Source organism: Somniosus microcephalus, unplaced genomic scaffold (genome assembly GCF_052327205.1).
Source record: "Somniosus microcephalus isolate GS21.2 unplaced genomic scaffold, FLI_Smic_1.0 unresolved_chr1, whole genome shotgun sequence".
In the NCBI taxonomy this organism is placed as follows: Eukaryota; Metazoa; Chordata; class Chondrichthyes; order Squaliformes; family Somniosidae; genus Somniosus; species Somniosus microcephalus.
Window position 1 is genome coordinate 88,091,772 of NW_028225179.1, and position 20,198 is coordinate 88,111,969.

Sequence of the window (20,198 nt, forward strand, 5' to 3'; positions counted from 1 at the left end):
TGAAACGGTGATCTGTGTGTGAAACGGTGATGTGTGTGAAATGGTGATGTGTGTGAAACGGTGATGTGTGTGAAATGGTGATGTGTGTGAAACGGTGATGTGTGTGTGAAACGGTGATGTGTTTGTGAAACGATGATGTGTGTGTGAAACGATGATGTGTGTGAAACGGTGATGTGTGTGTGAAACGGTGATGTGTGTGAAACGATGATGCGTGTGAAACGGTGATGCATGTGAAACGGTGATGTGTGTGAAACGGTGATGTGTGTGAAATGGTGATGTGTGTGAAACGGTGATGTGTGTGTGAAACGATGATGTGTGTCTGAAACGGTGATGTGTGTGAAACGGTGATGTGTGTGTGAAACGATGATGTGTGTGTGAAACGGTGATGTGTGTGTGAAACGATGATGTGTGTGAAATGGTGATGTGTGTGTGAAATGATGATGTGTGTGAAACGGTGATGTGTGTGAAATGGTGATGTATGTGAAACGGTGATGTGTGTGAAATGGTGATGTGTGTGAAACGGTGATGTGTGTGTGAAACGGTGATGTGTGTGTGAAACGGTGATGTGTGTGTGAAACGATGATGTGTGTGAAATGGTGATGTGTGTGAAACGGTGATGTGTGTGAAACGGTGATGTGTGTGAAATGGTGATGTGTGTGTGAAATGGTGAAGTGTGTGTGAAACGATGATGTGCGTGAAACGGTGATGTGTGTGAAATGGTGATGTGTGTGAAATGGTGATGTGTGTGTGAAACGATGAAGTGTGTGAAACGGTGATGTGTGTGAAATGGTGATGTGTGTGAAACGGTGATGTGTGTGAAACGGTGATGTGTGTGTGAAACGATGATGTGTGTGAAACGGTGATGTGTGTGAAACGATGATGTGTGTGAAACGATGATGTTTGTGTGAAACGGTGATGTGTGTGTGAAACGATGATGTGTGTGTGAAACGATGATGTGTGTGTGAAACGGTGATGTGTGTGTGAAACGGTGATGTGTGTGAAACGGTGATGTGTGAGAAACGGTGATGTGTGTGTGAAATGGTGATGTGTGTGTGAAACGGTGCTGTGTGTGAAACGATGATGTGTGTGAAACGGTGATGTGTGTGAAACGGTGATGTGTGTGTGAAATGATGATGTGTGTGAAACGGTGATGTGTGTGAAACGATGATGTGTGTGTGAAACGGTGATGTGTGTGAAATGGTGATGAGTGTGAAACGGTGATGTGTGTGAAACGATGATGTGTGTGAAATGGTGATGTGTGTGAAACGGTGATGTGTGTGTGAAATGGTGATGTGTGTGAAACGGTGATGTGTGTGTGAAACGGTGATGTGTGTGAAACGATGATGTGTGTGTGAAACGGTGATGTGTGTGAAACGGTGATGTGTGTGAAACGGTGATGTGTGTGTGAAACGGTGATGTGTGTGAAATGGTGATGTGTGTGTGAAACGATGATGTGTGTGTGAAACGATGATGTGTGTGAAACGGTGATGTGTGTGTGAAACGGTGATGTGTGTGAAACGATGATGTGTGAGAAACGGTGATGTGTGTGAAATGGTGATGTGTGTGAAACGGTGATGTGTGTGAAACGGTGATGTGTGTGAAATGGTGATGTGTGTGAAACGGTGATGTGTGTGTGAAACGGTGATGTGTGTGAAACGGTGATGTGTGTGTGAAACGATGATGTGTGTGAAATGGTGATGTGTGTGTGAAACGATGATGTGTGTGAAACGGTGATGTGTGTGAAATGGTGATGTGTGTGAAACGGTGATGTGTGTGAAATGGTGATGTGTGTGAAACGGTGATGTGTGTGTGAAACGGTGATGTGTGTGAAACGGTGATGTGTGTGTGAAACGGTGATGTGTGTGTGAAACGATGATGTGTGTGAAACGGTGATGTGTGTGAAACGGTGATGTGTGTGAAACGGTGATGTGTGTGAAATGGTGATGTGTGTGTGAAATGGTGATGTGTGTGTGAAACAATGATGTGTGTGAAACGGTGATGTGTGTGAAATGGTGATGTGTGTGAAACGGTGATGTGTGTGTGAAACGGTGATGGGTGTGTGAAACGGTGATGTGTGTGAAACGGTGATGTGTGTGTGAAACGATGATGTGTGTGAAACGGTGATGTGTGTGAAATGGTGATGTGTGTGAAACGGTGATGTGTGTGTGAAACGGTGATGTGTGTGAAACGGTGATGTGTGTGTGAAACAGTGATGTGTGTGAAACAGTGATGTGTGTGTGTGAAACAGTGATGTGTGTGAAATGGTGATGTGTGTGTGAAACAGTGATGTGTGTGAAACGGTGATGTGTGTGAAACGGTGATGTGTGTGTGAAACAGTGATGTGTGTGAAACGGTGATGTGTGTGTGAAACGATGATGTGTGGGAAACGGTGATGTGTGTGTGAAACGATGATGTGTGTGTGAAACGGTGATGTGTGTGAAACGGTGATGTGTGTGTGAAACAGTGATGTGTGTGAAACGGTGATGCGTGTGTGAAACGGTGATGTGTGTGTGAAATGGTGATGTGTGTGAAACGATGATGTGTGTGAAACGGTGATGTGTGTGTGAAACGGTGATGTGTGTGAAACGGTGATGTGTGTGTGAAACGGTGATGTGTGTGTGAAACGGTGATGTGTGTGTGAAACGATGATGTGTGTGAAACGGTGATGTGTGTGTGAAATGGTGATGTGTGTGAAACGATGATGTGTGTGAAACGATGATGTGTGTGTGAAACGGTGATGTGTGTGAAACGGTGATGTGTGTGTGAAATGGTGATGTGTGTGAAATGGTGATGTGTGTGAAACGGTGATGTGTGTGAAACGATGATGTGTGTGTGAAACGGTGATGTGTGTGAAACGATGATGTGTGTGAAACGATGATGTGTGTGAAACGGTGATGTGTGTGAAACGATGATGTGTGTGAAACGATGATGTGTGTGTGAAACGGTGATGTGTGTGTGAAACGATGATGTGTGTGTGAAATGATGATGTGTGTGTGAAACGGTGATGTGTGTGTGAAACGGTGATGTGTGTGTGAAACGGTGATGTGTGAGAAACGGTGATGTGTGTGTGAAACGGTGATGTGTGTGTGAAACGGTGATGTGTGTGAAACGATGATGTGTGTGAAATGGTGATGTGTGTGAAACGGTGATGTGTGTGTGAAATGATGATGTGTGTGAAACGGTGATGTGTGTGAAACGATGATGTGTGTGTGAAACGGTGATGTGTGTGAAACGGTGATGTGTGTGAAACGGTGATGTGTGTGAAACGATGATGTGTGTGAAACGGTGATGTGTGTGAAACGGTGATGTGTGTGTGAAATGGTGATGTGTGTGAAACGGTGATGTGTGTGTGAAACGGTGATGTGTGTGAAACGATGATGTGTGTGTGAAACGGTGATGTGTGTGAAATGGTGATGTATGTGTGAAACGATGAAGTGTGTGTGAAACGACGATGTGTGTGAAACGGTGATGTGTGTGTGAAACGGTGATGTGTGTGAAATGGTGATGTGTGTGAAACGGTGATGTGTGTGAAATGGTGATGTGTGTGAAACGGTGATGTGTGTGTGAAACGGTGATGTGTGTGTGAAACGATGATGTGTGTGTGAAACGATGATGTGTGTGAAACGGTGATGTGTGTGTGAAACGGTGATGTGTGTGAAACGATGATGTGTGTGAAACGGTGATGCCTGTGAAACGGTGATGTGTGTGAAACGGTGATGTGTGTGAAATGGTGATGTGTGTGAAACGGTGATGTGTGTGTGAAACGGTGATGTGTGTGTGAAACGATGATGTGTGTGAAATGGTGATGTGTGTGTGAAACGATGATGTGTGTGAAACGGTGATGTGTGTGAAATGGTGATGTATGTGAAACGGTGATGTGTGTGAAATGGTGATGTGTGTGAAACGGTGATGTGTGTGTGAAACGGTGATGTGTGTGAAACGGTGATGTGTGTGTGAAACGGTGATGTGTGTGTGAAACGATGATGTGTGTGAAACGGTGATGTGTGTGAAACGGTGATGTGTGTGTGAAACGATGATGTGTGTGTGAAATGATGATGTGTGTGTGAAACGGTGATGTGTGTGTGAAACGGTGATGTGTGTGAAACGGTGATGTGTGAGAAACGGTGATGTGTGTGTGAAACGGTGATGTGTGTGTGAAACGGTGATGTGTGTGAAACGATGATGTGTGTGAAACGGTGATGTGTGTGAAACGGTGATGTGTGTGTGAAATGATGATGTATGCGAAACGGTGATGTGTGTGAAACGATAATGTGTGTGTGAAACGGTGATGTGTGTGAAACGGTGATGTGTGTGAAACGGTGATGTGTGTGAAACGATGATGTGTGTGAAACGGTGATGTGTGTGAAACGGTGATGTGTGTGTGAAATGGTGATGTGTGTGAAACGGTGATGTGTGTGTGAAACGGTGATGTGTGTGAAACGATGATGTGTGTGTGAAACGGTGATGTGTGTGAAACGGTGATGTGTGTGTGAAACGGTGATGTGTGTGAAACGATGATGCGTGTGTGAAACGGTGATGTGTGTGAAACGATGATGTGTGTGAAACGATGATGTGTGTGAAACGGTGATGTGTGTGAAACGATGATGTGTGTGTGAAACGGTGATGTGTGTGTGAAACGGTGATGTGTGTGTGAAACGGTGATGTGTGTGAAACGGTGATGTGTGAGAAACGGTGATGTGTGTGTGAAACGGTGATGTGTGTGTGAAACGGTGATGTGTGTGAAACGATGATGTGTGTGAAACGGTGATGTGTGTGAAACGGTGATGTGTGTGTGAAATGATGATGTGTGTGAAACGGTGATGTGTGTGAAACGATGATGTGTGTGTGAAACGGTGATGTGTGTGAAACGGTGATGTGTGTGAAACGATGATGTGTGTGAAACGGTGATGTGTGTGAAACGGTGATGTGTGTGTGAAATGGTGATGTGTGTGAAACGGTGATGTGTGTGTGAAACGGTGATGTGTGTGAAACGATGATGTGTGTGTGAAACGGTGATGTGTGTGAAACGGTGATGTGTGTGTGAAACGGTGATGTGTGTGAAACGATGATGTGTGTGAAACGGTGATGCGTGTGAAACGGTGATGTGTGTGAAACGGTGATGTGTGTGAAACGGTGATGTGTGTGAAATGGTGATGTGTGTGAAATGGTGATGTGTGTGTGAAACGGTGATGTGTGTGTGAAACGATGATGTGTGTGAAATGGTGATGTGTGTGTGAAACGATGATGTGTGTGAAACGGTGATGTGTGTGAAATGGTGATGTATGTGAAACGGTGATGTGTGTGAAATGGTGATGTGTGTGAAACGGTGATGTGTGTGTGAAACGATGATGTGTGTGAAACGGTGATGTGTGTGTGAAACGGTGATGTTTGTGTGAAACGGTGATGTGTGTGAAACGGTGATGTGTGTGTGAAACGATGATGTGTGTGTGAAATGATGATGTGTGTGTGAAACGGTGATGTGTGTGTGAAACGGTGATGTGTGTGAAACGGTGATGTGTGAGAAACGGTGATGTGTGTGTGAAACGGTGATGTGTGTGTGAAACGGTGATGTGTGTGAAACGATGATGTGTGTGAAACGGTGATGTGTGTGAAACGGTGATGTGTGTGTGAAATGATGATGTATGTGAAACGGTGATGTGTGTGAAACGATGATGTGTGTGTGAAACGGTGAAGTGTGTGAAACGGTGATGTGTGTGAAACGGTGATGTGTGTGAAACGATGATGTGTGTGAAACGGTGATGTGTGTGAAACGGTGATGTGTGTGTGAAATGGTGATGTGTGTGAAACGGTGATTTGTGTGTGAAACGGTGATGTGTGTGAAACGGTGATGTGTGTGAAACGGTGATGTGTGTGTGAAACGGTGATGTGTGTGAAATGGTGATGTGTGTGAAACGGTGATGTGTGTGAAATGGTGATGTGTGTGAAACGGTGATGTGTGTGTGAAACGGTGATGTTTGTGTGAAACGATGATGTGTGTGTGAAACGATGATGTGTGTGAAACGGTGATGTGTGTGTGAAACGGTGATGTGTGTGAAACGATGATGTGTGTGAAACGGTGATGTGTGTGAAACGGTGATGTGTGTGAAATGGTGATGTGTGTGAAACGGTGATGTGTGTGTGAAACGGTGATGTGTGTGTGAAACGGTGATGTGTGTGAAACGGTGATGTGTGTGTGAAACGATGATGTGTGTGAAATGGTGATGTGTGTGTGAAACGATGATGTGTGTGAAACGGTGATGTGTGTGAAATGGTGATGTGTGTGAAACGGTGATGTGTGTGAAATGGTGATGTGTGTGAAACGGTGATGTGTGTGTGAAATTGTGATGTGTGTGAAACGGTGATGTGTGTGTGAAACGGTGATGTGTGTGTGAAACGATGATGTGTGTGAAACGGTGATGTGTGTGAAACGGTGATGTGTGTGAAACGGTGATGTGTGTGAAATGGTGATGTGTGTGTGAAATGGTGATGTGTGTGTGAAACGATGATGTGTGTGAAATGGTGATGTGTGTGAAATGGTGATGTGTGTGTGAAATGATGATGTGTGTGATACGGTGATGTGTGTGAAATGGTGATGTGTGTGAAACGGTGATGTGTGTGTGAAACGTTGATGTGTGTGTGAAACGGTGATGTGTGTGAAACGGTGATGTGTGTGTGAAACGATGATGTGTGTGTGAAACGGTGATGTGTGTGTGAAACAGTGATGTGTGTGAAACAGTGATGTGTGTGAAACGGTGATGTGTGTGTGAAACAGTGATGTGTGTGAAACGGTGATGTGTGTGTGAAATGATGATGTGTGGGAAACGGTGATGTGTGTGTGAAACGATGATGTGTGTGTGAAACGGTGATGTGTGTGAAACGGAGATGTGTGTGTGAAACAGTGATGTGTGTGAAATGGTGATGCGTGTGTGAAACGGTGATGTGTGTGTGAAATGGTGATGTGTGTGAAACGATGATGTGTGTGAAACGGTGATGTGTGTGTGAAACGGTGATGTGTGTGAAACGGTGATGTGTGTGTGAAACGGTGATGTGTGTGTGAAACGATGATGTGTGTGAAACGGTGATGTGTGTGTGAAATGGTGATGTGTGTGAAACGATGATGTGTGTGAAACGATGATGTGTGTGTGAAACGGTGATGTGTGTGAAACGATGATGTGTGTGTGAAATGGTGATGTGTGTGAAATTGTGATGTGTGTGAAACGGTGATGTGTGTGTGAAACGGTGATGTGTGTGAAACGGTGATGTGTGTGTGAAACGGTGATGTGTGTGTGAAACGATGATGTGTGTGAAATGGTGATGTGTGTGAAACGGTGATGTGTGTGAAACGGTGATGTGTGTGAAATGGTGATGTGTGTGAAAAGGTGATGTGTGTGTGAAACGATGATGTGTGTGATACGGTGATGTGTGTGAAATGGTGATGTGTGTGAAACGGTGATGTGTGTGTGAAACGTTGATGTGTGTGTGAAACGGTGATGTGTGTGAAACGGTGATGTGTGTGTGAAACGATGATGTGTGTGTGAAACGGTGATGTGTGTGTGAAACAGTGATGTGTGTGAAAGAGTGATGTGTGTGTGTGAAACAGTGATGTGTGTGAAACGGTGATGTGTGTGTGAAACAGTGATGTGTGTGAAACGGTGATGTGTGTGAAACGGTGATGTGTGTGTGAAACAGTGATGTGTGTGAAACGGTGATGTGTGTGAAACGATGATGTGTGTGAAACGGTGATGCGTGTGAAACGGTGATGTGTGTGAAACGGTGATGTGTGTGAAATGGTGATGTGTGTGAAATGGTGATGTGTGTGAAACGGTGATGTGTGTGTGAAACGGTGATGTGTGTGTGAAACGATGATGTGTGTGAAATGGTGATGTGTGTGTGAAACGATGATGTGTGTGAAACGGTGATGTGTGTGAAATGGTGATGTGTGTGAAACGGTGATGTGTGTGAAATGGTGATGTGTGTGAAACGGTGATGTGTGTGTGAAACGGTGATGTGTGTGAAACGGTGATGTGTGTGTGAAACGGTGATGTGTGTGTGAAACGATGATGTGTGTGAAACGGTGATGTGTGTGAAACGGTGATGTGTGTGAAACGGTGATGTGTGTGAAATGGTGATGTGTGTGTGAAATGGTGATGTGTGTGTGAAACAATGATGTGTGTGAAACGGTGATGTGTGTGAAATGGTGATGTGTGTGAAACGGTGATGTGTGTGTGAAACGGTGATGGGTGTGTGAAACGGTGATGTGTGTGAAACGGTGATGTGTGTGTGAAACGATGATGTGTGTGAAACGGTGATGTGTGTGAAATGGTGATGTGTGTGAAACGGTGATGTGTGTGTGAAACGGTGATGTGTGTGTGAAACGGTGATGTGTGTGAAACGGTGATGTGTGTGTGAAACAGTGATGTGTGTGAAACAGTGATGTGTGTGTGTGAAACAGTGATGTGTGTGAAATGGTGATGTGTGTGTGAAACAGTGATGTGTGTGAAACGGTGATGTGTGTGAAACGGTGATGTGTGTGTGAAACAGTGATGTGTGTGAAACGGTGATGTGTGTGTGAAACGATGATGTGTGGGAAACGGTGATGTGTGTGTGAAACGATGATGTGTGTGTGAAACGGTGATGTGTGTGAAACGGTGATGTGTGTGTGAAACAGTGATGTGTGTGAAACGGTGATGCGTGTGTGAAACGGTGATGTGTGTGTGAAATGGTGATGTGTGTGAAACGATGATGTGTGTGAAACGGTGATGTGTGTGTGAAACGGTGATGTGTGTGAAACGGTGATGTGTGTGTGAAACGGTGATGTGTGTGTGAAACGGTGATGTGTGTGTGAAACGATGATGTGTGTGAAACGGTGATGTGTGTGTGAAATGGTGATGTGTGTGAAACGATGATGTGTGTGAAACGATGATGTGTGTGTGAAACGGTGATGTGTGTGAAACGGTGATGTGTGTGTGAAATGGTGATGTGTGTGAAATGGTGATGTGTGTGAAACGGTGATGTGTGTGAAACGATGATGTGTGTGTGAAACGGTGATGTGTGTGAAACGATGATGTGTGTGAAACGATGATGTGTGTGAAACGGTGATGTGTGTGAAACGATGATGTGTGTGAAACGATGATGTGTGTGTGAAACGGTGATGTGTGTGTGAAACGATGATGTGTGTGTGAAATGATGATGTGTGTGTGAAACGGTGATGTGTGTGTGAAACGGTGATGTGTGTGTGAAACGGTGATGTGTGAGAAACGGTGATGTGTGTGTGAAACGGTGATGTGTGTGTGAAACGGTGATGTGTGTGAAACGATGATGTGTGTGAAACGGTGATGTGTGTGAAACGGTGATGTGTGTGTGAAATGATGATGTGTGTGAAACGGTGATGTGTGTGAAACGATGATGTGTGTGTGAAACGGTGATGTGTGTGAAACGGTGATGTGTGTGAAACGGTGATGTGTGTGAAACGATGATGTGTGTGAAACGGTGATGTGTGTGAAACGGTGATGTGTGTGTGAAATGGTGATGTGTGTGAAACGGTGATGTGTGTGTGAAACGGTGATGTGTGTGAAACGATGATGTGTGTGTGAAACGGTGATGTGTGTGAAATGGTGATGTATGTGTGAAACGATGAAGTGTGTGTGAAACGACGATGTGTGTGAAACGGTGATGTGTGTGTGAAACGGTGATGTGTGTGAAATGGTGATGTGTGTGAAACGGTGATGTGTGTGAAATGGTGATGTGTGTGAAACGGTGATGTGTGTGTGAAACGGTGATGTGTGTGTGAAACGATGATGTGTGTGTGAAACGATGATGTGTGTGAAACGGTGATGTGTGTGTGAAACGGTGATGTGTGTGAAACGATGATGTGTGTGAAACGGTGATGCCTGTGAAACGGTGATGTGTGTGAAACGGTGATGTGTGTGAAATGGTGATGTGTGTGAAACGGTGATGTGTGTGTGAAACGGTGATGTGTGTGTGAAACGATGATGTGTGTGAAATGGTGATGTGTGTGTGAAACGATGATGTGTGTGAAACGGTGATGTGTGTGAAATGGTGATGTATGTGAAACGGTGATGTGTGTGAAATGGTGATGTGTGTGAAACGGTGATGTGTGTGTGAAACGGTGATGTGTGTGAAACGGTGATGTGTGTGTGAAACGGTGATGTGTGTGTGAAACGATGATGTGTGTGAAACGGTGATGTGTGTGAAACGGTGATGTGTGTGTGAAACGATGATGTGTGTGTGAAATGATGATGTGTGTGTGAAACGGTGATGTGTGTGTGAAACGGTGATGTGTGTGAAACGGTGATGTGTGAGAAACGGTGATGTGTGTGTGAAACGGTGATGTGTGTGTGAAACGGTGATGTGTGTGAAACGATGATGTGTGTGAAACGGTGATGTGTGTGAAACGGTGATGTGTGTGTGAAATGATGATGTATGCGAAACGGTGATGTGTGTGAAACGATAATGTGTGTGTGAAACGGTGATGTGTGTGAAACGGTGATGTGTGTGAAACGGTGATGTGTGTGAAACGATGATGTGTGTGAAACGGTGATGTGTGTGAAACGGTGATGTGTGTGTGAAATGGTGATGTGTGTGAAACGGTGATGTGTGTGTGAAACGGTGATGTGTGTGAAACGATGATGTGTGTGTGAAACGGTGATGTGTGTGAAACGGTGATGTGTGTGTGAAACGGTGATGTGTGTGAAACGATGATGCGTGTGTGAAACGGTGATGTGTGTGAAACGATGATGTGTGTGAAACGATGATGTGTGTGAAACGGTGATGTGTGTGAAACGATGATGTGTGTGTGAAACGGTGATGTGTGTGTGAAACGGTGATGTGTGTGTGAAACGGTGATGTGTGTGAAACGGTGATGTGTGAGAAACGGTGATGTGTGTGTGAAACGGTGATGTGTGTGTGAAACGGTGATGTGTGTGAAACGATGATGTGTGTGAAACGGTGATGTGTGTGAAACGGTGATGTGTGTGTGAAATGATGATGTGTGTGAAACGGTGATGTGTGTGAAACGATGATGTGTGTGTGAAACGGTGATGTGTGTGAAACGGTGATGTGTGTGAAACGATGATGTGTGTGAAACGGTGATGTGTGTGAAACGGTGATGTGTGTGTGAAATGGTGATGTGTGTGAAACGGTGATGTGTGTGTGAAACGGTGATGTGTGTGAAACGATGATGTGTGTGTGAAACGGTGATGTGTGTGAAACGGTGATGTGTGTGTGAAACGGTGATGTGTGTGAAACGATGATGTGTGTGAAACGGTGATGCGTGTGAAACGGTGATGTGTGTGAAACGGTGATGTGTGTGAAACGGTGATGTGTGTGAAATGGTGATGTGTGTGAAATGGTGATGTGTGTGTGAAACGGTGATGTGTGTGTGAAACGATGATGTGTGTGAAATGGTGATGTGTGTGTGAAACGATGATGTGTGTGAAACGGTGATGTGTGTGAAATGGTGATGTATGTGAAACGGTGATGTGTGTGAAATGGTGATGTGTGTGAAACGGTGATGTGTGTGTGAAACGATGATGTGTGTGAAACGGTGATGTGTGTGTGAAACGGTGATGTTTGTGTGAAACGGTGATGTGTGTGAAACGGTGATGTGTGTGTGAAACGATGATGTGTGTGTGAAATGATGATGTGTGTGTGAAACGGTGATGTGTGTGTGAAACGGTGATGTGTGTGAAACGGTGATGTGTGAGAAACGGTGATGTGTGTGTGAAACGGTGATGTGTGTGTGAAACGGTGATGTGTGTGAAACGATGATGTGTGTGAAACGGTGATGTGTGTGAAACGGTGATGTGTGTGTGAAATGATGATGTATGTGAAACGGTGATGTGTGTGAAACGATGATGTGTGTGTGAAACGGTGATGTGTGTGAAACGGTGATGTGTGTGAAACGGTGATGTGTGTGAAACGATGATGTGTGTGAAACGGTGATGTGTGTGAAACGGTGATGTGTGTGTGAAATGGTGATGTGTGTGAAACGGTGATTTGTGTGTGAAACGGTGATGTGTGTGAAACGGTGATGTGTGTGAAACGGTGATGTGTGTGTGAAACGGTGATGTGTGTGAAATGGTGATGTGTGTGAAACGGTGATGTGTGTGAAATGGTGATGTGTGTGAAACGGTGATGTGTGTGTGAAACGGTGATGTTTGTGTGAAACGATGATGTGTGTGTGAAACGATGATGTGTGTGAAACGGTGATGTGTGTGTGAAACGGTGATGTGTGTGAAACGATGATGTGTGTGAAACGGTGATGTGTGTGAAACGGTGATGTGTGTGAAATGGTGATGTGTGTGAAACGGTGATGTGTGTGTGAAACGGTGATGTGTGTGTGAAACGGTGATGTGTGTGAAACGGTGATGTGTGTGTGAAACGATGATGTGTGTGAAATGGTGATGTGTGTGTGAAACGATGATGTGTGTGAAACGGTGATGTGTGTGAAATGGTGATGTGTGTGAAACGGTGATGTGTGTGAAATGGTGATGTGTGTGAAACGGTGATGTGTGTGTGAAATTGTGATGTGTGTGAAATGGTGATGTGTGTGTGAAACGGTGATGTGTGTGTGAAACGATGATGTGTGTGAAACGGTGATGTGTGTGAAACGGTGATGTGTGTGAAACGGTGATGTGTGTGAAATGGTGATGTGTGTGTGAAATGGTGATGTGTGTGTGAAACGATGATGTGTGTGAAATGGTGATGTGTGTGAAATGGTGATGTGTGTGTGAAATGATGATGTGTGTGATACGGTGATGTGTGTGAAATGGTGATGTGTGTGAAACGGTGATGTGTGTGTGAAACGTTGATGTGTGTGTGAAACGGTGATGTGTGTGAAACGGTGATGTGTGTGTGAAACGATGATGTGTGTGTGAAACGGTGATGTGTGTGTGAAACAGTGATGTGTGTGAAACAGTGATGTGTGTGAAACGGTGATGTGTGTGTGAAACAGTGATGTGTGTGAAACGGTGATGTGTGTGTGAAATGATGATGTGTGGGAAACGGTGATGTGTGTGTGAAACGATGATGTGTGTGTGAAACGGTGATGTGTGTGAAACGGTGATGTGTGTGTGAAACAGTGATGTGTGTGAAATGGTGATGCGTGTGTGAAACGGTGATGTGTGTGTGAAATGGTGATGTGTGTGAAACGATGATGTGTGTGAAACGGTGATGTGTGTGTGAAACGGTGATGTGTGTGAAACGGTGATGTGTGTGTGAAACGGTGATGTGTGTGTGAAACGATGATGTGTGTGAAACGGTGATGTGTGTGTGAAATGGTGATGTGTGTGAAACGATGATGTGTGTGAAACGATGATGTGTGTGTGAAACGGTGATGTGTGTGAAACGATGATGTGTGTGTGAAATGGTGATGTGTGTGAAATTGTGATGTGTGTGAAACGGTGATGTGTGTGTGAAACGGTGATGTGTGTGAAACGGTGATGTGTGTGTGAAACGGTGATGTGTGTGTGAAACGATGATGTGTGTGAAATGGTGATGTGTGTGAAACGGTGATGTGTGTGAAACGGTGATGTGTGTGAAATGGTGATGTGTGTGAAATGGTGATGTGTGTGTGAAACGATGATGTGTGTGATACGGTGATGTGTGTGAAATGGTGATGTGTGTGAAACGGTGATGTGTGTGTGAAACGTTGATGTGTGTGTGAAACGGTGATGTGTGTGAAACGGTGATGTGTGTGTGAAACGATGATGTGTGTGTGAAACGGTGATGTGTGTGTGAAACAGTGATGTGTGTGAAACAGTGATGTGTGTGTGTGAAACAGTGATGTGTGTGAAACGGTGATGTGTGTGTGAAACAGTGATGTGTGTGAAACGGTGATGTGTGTGAAACGGTGATGTGTGTGTGAAACAGTGATGTGTGTGAAACGGTGATGTGTGTGAAACGATGATGTGTGTGAAACGGTGATGCGTGTGAAACGGTGATGTGTGTGAAACGGTGATGTGTGTGAAATGGTGATGTGTGTGAAATGGTGATGTGTGTGAAACGGTGATGTGTGTGTGAAACGGTGATGTGTGTGTGAAACGATGATGTGTGTGAAATGGTGATGTGTGTGTGAAACGATGATGTGTGTGAAACGGTGATGTGTGTGAAATGGTGATGTATGTGAAACGGTGATGTGTGTGAAATGGTGATGTGTGTGAAACGGTGATGTGTGTGTGAAACGATGATGTGTGTGAAACGGTGATGTGTTTGTGAAACGGTGATGTGTGTGTGAAACGATGATGTGTGTGAAACGGTGATGTGTGTGAAACGGTGATGTGTGTGTGAAACGATGATGTGTGTGTGAAATGATGATGTGTGTGTGAAACGGTGATGTGTGTGTGAAACGGTGATGTGTGTGAAACGGTGATGTGTGAGAAACGGTGATGTGTGTGTGAAACGGTGATGTGTGTGTGAAACGGTGATGTGTGTGAAACGGTGATGTGTGTGAAACGGTGATGTGTGTGAAACGGTGATGTGTGTGTGAAATGATGATGTATGTGAAACGGTGATGTGTGTGAAACGATGATGTGTGTGTGAAACGGTGATGTGTGTGAAACGGTGATGTGTGTGAAACGGTGATGTGTGTGCAACGATGATGTGTGTGAAACGGTGATGTGTGTGAAACGGTGATGTGTGTGTGAAATGGTGATGTGTGTGAAACGGTGATGTGTGTGTGAAACGGTGATGTGTGTGAAACGGTGATGTGTGTGAAACGGTGATGTGTGTGTGAAACGGTGATGTGTGTGAAACGGTGATGTGTGTGAAATGGTGATGTGTGTGAAACGGTGATGTGTGTGTGAAACGGTGATGTTTGTGTGAAACGATGATGTGTGTGAAACGATGATGTGTGTGAAATGGTGATGTGTGTGTGAAACGGTGATGTGTGTGAAACGATGATGTGTGTGAAACGGTGATGTGTGTGAAACGGTGATGTGTGTGAAATGGTGATGTGTGTGAAACGGTGATGTGTGTGTGAAACGGTGATGTGTGTGTGAAACGGTGATGTGTGTGAAACGGTGATGTGTGTGTGAAACGATGATGTGTGTGAAATGGTGATGTGTGTGTGAAACGATGATGTGTGTGAAACGGTGATGTGTGTGAAATGGTGATGTGTGTGAAACGGTGATGTGTGTGAAATGGTGATGTGTGTGAAACGGTGATGTGTGTGTGAAATTGTGATGTGTGTGAAACGGTGATGTGTGTGTGAAACGGTGATGTGTGTGTGAAACGATGATGTGTGTGAAACGGTGATGTGTGTGAAACGGTGATGTGTGTGAAACGGTGACGTGTGTGAAATGGTGATGTGTGTGTGAAATGGTGATGTGTGTGTGAAACGATGATGTGTGTGAAACGGTGATGTGTGTGAAATGGTGATGTGTGTGAAATGGTGATGTGTGTGTGAAATGATGATGTGTGTGATACGGTGATGTGTGTGAAATGGTGATGTGTGTGAAACGGTGATGTGTGTGTGAAACGGTGATGTGTGTGTGAAACGGTGATGTGTGTGAAACGGTGATGTGTGTGTGAAACGATGATGTGTGTGTGAAACGGTGATGTGTGTGTGAAACAGTGATGTGTGTGAAACAGTGATGTGTGTGAAACGGTGATGTGTGTGTGAAACAGTGATGTGTGTGAAACGGTGATGTGTGTGTGAAATGATGATGTGTGGGAAACGGTGATGTGTGTGTGAAACGATGATGTGTGTGTGAAACGGTGATGTGTGTGAAACGGTGATGTGTGTGTGAAACAGTGATGTGTGTGAAATGGTGATGCGTGTGTGAAACGGTGATGTGTGTGTGAAATGGTGATGTGTGTGAAACGGTGATGTGTGTGAAACGGTGATGTGTGTGTGAAACGGTGATGTGTGTGTGAAACGATGATGTGTGTGAAACGGTGATGTGTGTGTGAAATGGTGATGTGTGTGAAACGATGATGTGTGTGAAACGATGATGTGTGTGTGAAACGGTGATGTGTGTGAAACGATGATGTGTGTGTGAAATGGTGATGTGTGTGAAATTGTGATGTGTGTGAAATGGTGATGTGTGTGTGAAACGGTGATGTGTGTGAAACGGTGATGTGTGTGTGAAACGGTGATGTGTGTCTGAAACGATGATGTGTTTGAAATGGTGATGTGTGTGAAACGGTGATGTGTGTGAAACGGAGATGTGTGTGAAATGGTGATGTGTGTGTGAAATGGTGATGTGTGTGTGAAACGATGATGTGTGTGAAACGGTGATGTGTGTGAAATGGTGATGTGTGTGAAATGGTGATGTGTGTGTGAAACGATGATGTGTGTGATACGGTGATGTGTGTGAAATGGTGATGTGTGTGAAACGGTGATGTGTGTGTGAAACAGTGATGTGTGTGTGAAACGGTGATGTGTGTGAAACGGTGATGTGTGTGTGAAACGATGATGTGTGTGTGAAACGGTGATGTGTGTGTGAAACAGTGATGTGTGTGAAACAGTGATGTGTGTGTGTGAAACAGTGATGTGTGTGAAACGGTGATGTGTGTGTGAAACAGTGATGTGTGTGAAACGGTGATGTGTGTGAAACGGTGATGTGTGTGTGAAACAGTGATGTGTGTGAAACGGTGATGTGTGTGTGAAATGATGATGTGTGGGAAACGGTGATGTGTGTGTGAAACGATGATGTGTGTGTGAAACAGTGATGTGTGTGAAACGGTGATGTGTGTGTGAAACAGTGATGTGTGTGAAATGGTGATGCGTGTGTGAAACGGTGATGTGTGTGTGAAATGGTGATGTGTGTGAAACGATGATGTGTGTGAAACGGTGATGTGTGTGTGAAACGGTGATGTGTGTGAAACGGTGATGTGTGTGTGAAACGGTGATGTGTGTGTGAAACGGTGATGTGTGTGTGAAACGATGATGTGTGTGAAACGGTGATGTGTGTGTGAAATGGTGATGTGTGTGAAACGATGATGTGTGTGAAACGATGATGTGTGTGTGAAACGGTGATGTGTGTGAAACGATGATGTGTGTGTGAAATGGTGATGTGTGTGAAATGGTGATGTGTGTGTGAAACGGTGATGTGTGTGTGAAACGGTGATGTGTGTGAAACGGTGATGTGTGTGTGAAACGGTGATGTGTGTGTGAAACGATGATGTGTGTGAAACGGTGATGTGTGTGTGAAATGGTGATGTGTGTGAAACGATGATGTGTGTGAAACGATGATGTGTGTGTGAAACGGTGATGTGTGTGAAACGATGATGTGTGTGTGAAATGGTGATGTGTGTGAAATTGTGATGTGTGTGAAATGGTGATGTGTGTGTGAAACGGTGATGTGTGTGAAACGGTGATGTGTGTGTGAAACGGTGATGTGTGTCTGAAACGATGATGTGTTTGAAATGGTGATGTGTGTGAAACGGTGATGTGTGTGAAACGGTGATGTGTGTGAAATGGTGATGTGTGTGTGAAATGGTGATGTGTGTGTGAAACGATGATGTGTGTGAAACGGTGATGTGTGTGAAATGGTGATGTGTGTGAAATGGTGATGTGTGTGTGAAACGATGATGTGTGTGATACGGTGATGTGTGTGAAATGGTGATGTGTGTGAAACGGTGATGTGTGTGTGAAACAGTGATGTGTGTGTGAAACGGTGATGTGTGTGAAACGGTGATGTGTGTGTGAAACGATGATGTGTGTGTGAAACGGTGATGTGTGTGTGAAACAGTGATGTGTGTGAAACAGTGATGTGTGTGTGTGAAACAGTGATGTGTGTGAAACGGTGATGTGTGTGTGAAACAGTGATGTGTGTGAAACGGTGATGTGTGTGAAACGGTGATGTGTGTGTGAAACAGTGATGTGTGTGAAACGGTGATGTGTGTGTGAAATGATGATGTGTGGGAAACGGTGATGTGTGTGTGAAACGATGATGTGTGTGTGAAACGGTGATGTGTGTGAAACGGTGATGTGTGTGTGAAACAGTGATGTGTGTGAAATGGTGATGCGTGTGTGAAACGGTGATGTGTGTGTGAAATGGTGATGTGTGTGAAACGATGATGTGTGTGAAACGGTGATGTGTGTGTGAAACGGTGATGTGTGTGAAACCGTGATGTGTGTGTGAAACGGTGATGTGTGTGTGAAACGATGATGTGTGTGAAACGGTGATGTGTGTGTGAAATGGTGATGTGTGTGAAACGATGATGTGTGTGAAACGATGATGTGTGTGTGAAACGGTGATGTGTGTGAAACGATGATGTGTGTGTGAAATGGTGATGTGTGTGAAATGGTGATGTGTGTGTGAAACGGTGATGTGTGTGTGAAACGGTGATGTGTGTGAAACGGTGATGTGTGTGTGAAACGGTGATGTGTGTGTGAAACGATGATGTGTGTGAAACGGTGATGTGTGTGTGAAATGGTGATGTGTGTGAAACGATGATGTGTGTGAAACGATGATGTGTGTGTGAAACGGTGATGTGTGTGAAACGATGATGTGTGTGTGAAATGGTGATGTGTGTGAAATTGTGATGTGTGTGAAATGGTGATGTGTGTGTGAAACGGTGATGTGTGTGAAACGGTGATGTGTGTGTGAAACGGTGATGTGTGTGTGAAACGATGATGTGTGTGAAACGGTGATGTGTGTGAAACGGTGATGTGTGTGAAACGGTGATGTGTGTGAAATGGTTATGTGTGTGTGAAATGGTGATGTGTGTGTGAAACGATGATGTGTGTGAAACGGTGATGTGTGTGAAATGGTGATGTGTGTGAAATGGTGATGTGTGTGTGAAACGATGATGTGTGTGATACGGTGATGTGTGTGAAATGGTGATGTGTGTGAAACGGTGATGTGTGTGTGAAACGGTGATGTGTGTGTGAAACGGTGATGTGTGTGAAACGGTGATGTGTGTGTGAAACGATGATGTGTGTGTGAAACGGTGATGTGTGTGTGAAACAGTGATGTGTGTGAAACAGTGATGTGTGTGTGTGAAACAGTGATGTGTGTGAAACGGTGATGTGTGTGTGAAACAGTGATGTGTGTGAAATGGTGATGTGTGTGAAACGGTGATGTGTGTGTGAAACAGTGATGTGTGTGAAACGGTGATGTGTGTGTGAAATGATGATGTGTGGGAAACGGTGATGTGTGTGTGAAACGATGATGTGTGTGTGAAACGGTGATGTGTGTGAAACGGTGATGTGTGTGTGAAACAGTGATGTGTGTGAAATGGTGATGCGTGTGTGAAACGGTGATGTGTGTGTGAAATGGTGATGTGTGTGAAACGATGATGTGTGTGAAACGGTGATGTGTGTGTGAAACGGTGATGTGTGTGAAACGGTGATGTGTGTGTGAAACGGTGATGTGTGTGTGAAACGGTGATGTGTGTGTGAAACGATGATGTGTGTGAAACGGTGATGTGTGTGTGAAATGGTGATGTGTGTGAAACGATGATGTGTGTGAAACGATGATGTGTGTGTGAAACGGTGATGTGTGTGAAACGATGATGTGTGTGTGAAATGGTGATGTGTGTGAAATGGTGATGTGTGTGTGAAACGGTGATGTGTGTGTGAAACGGTGATGTGTGTGTGAAACGATGATGTGTGTGTGAAACGGTGATGTGTGTGAAACGGTGATGTGTGTGTGAAATGATGATGTGTGTGTGAAACGGTGATGTGTGTGAAACGGTGATGTGTGTGTGAAACGATGATGTGTGTGTGAAATGGTGATGTGTACGTGAAATGGTGATGTGTGTGAAACGATGATGTGTGTGTGAAACGGTGATGTGTGTGAAATGGTGATATGTGTGAAATGGTGATGTGTGTGTGAAATGGTGATGTGTGTAAAACGGTGATGTGTGTGTGAAATGGTGATGTGTGCGTTAAACGGTGATGTGTGTGAAACGATGATGTGTGTGTGAAATGGTGATGTGTGTGAAACGATGATGTGTGTGTGAAAGATGATGTGTGTGTGAAATGGTGATGTGTGTGAAACGATGATGTGTGTGTGAAACGGTGATGTGTGCGTTAAACGGTGATGTGTGTGAAACGATGATGTGTGTGTGAAACGATGATCACAAATGCAGTGAAGCTGGAGGATGTCCTTTATCCATTCTTATTGGAGTTTGTCACTATGACCCAGTGCACCAAGGCTTTAAAACAATCTGTAATTGTTCAGCAGTTTGTATCTGAGGTGGTGTTTACAGGGAAAATGTGGTCC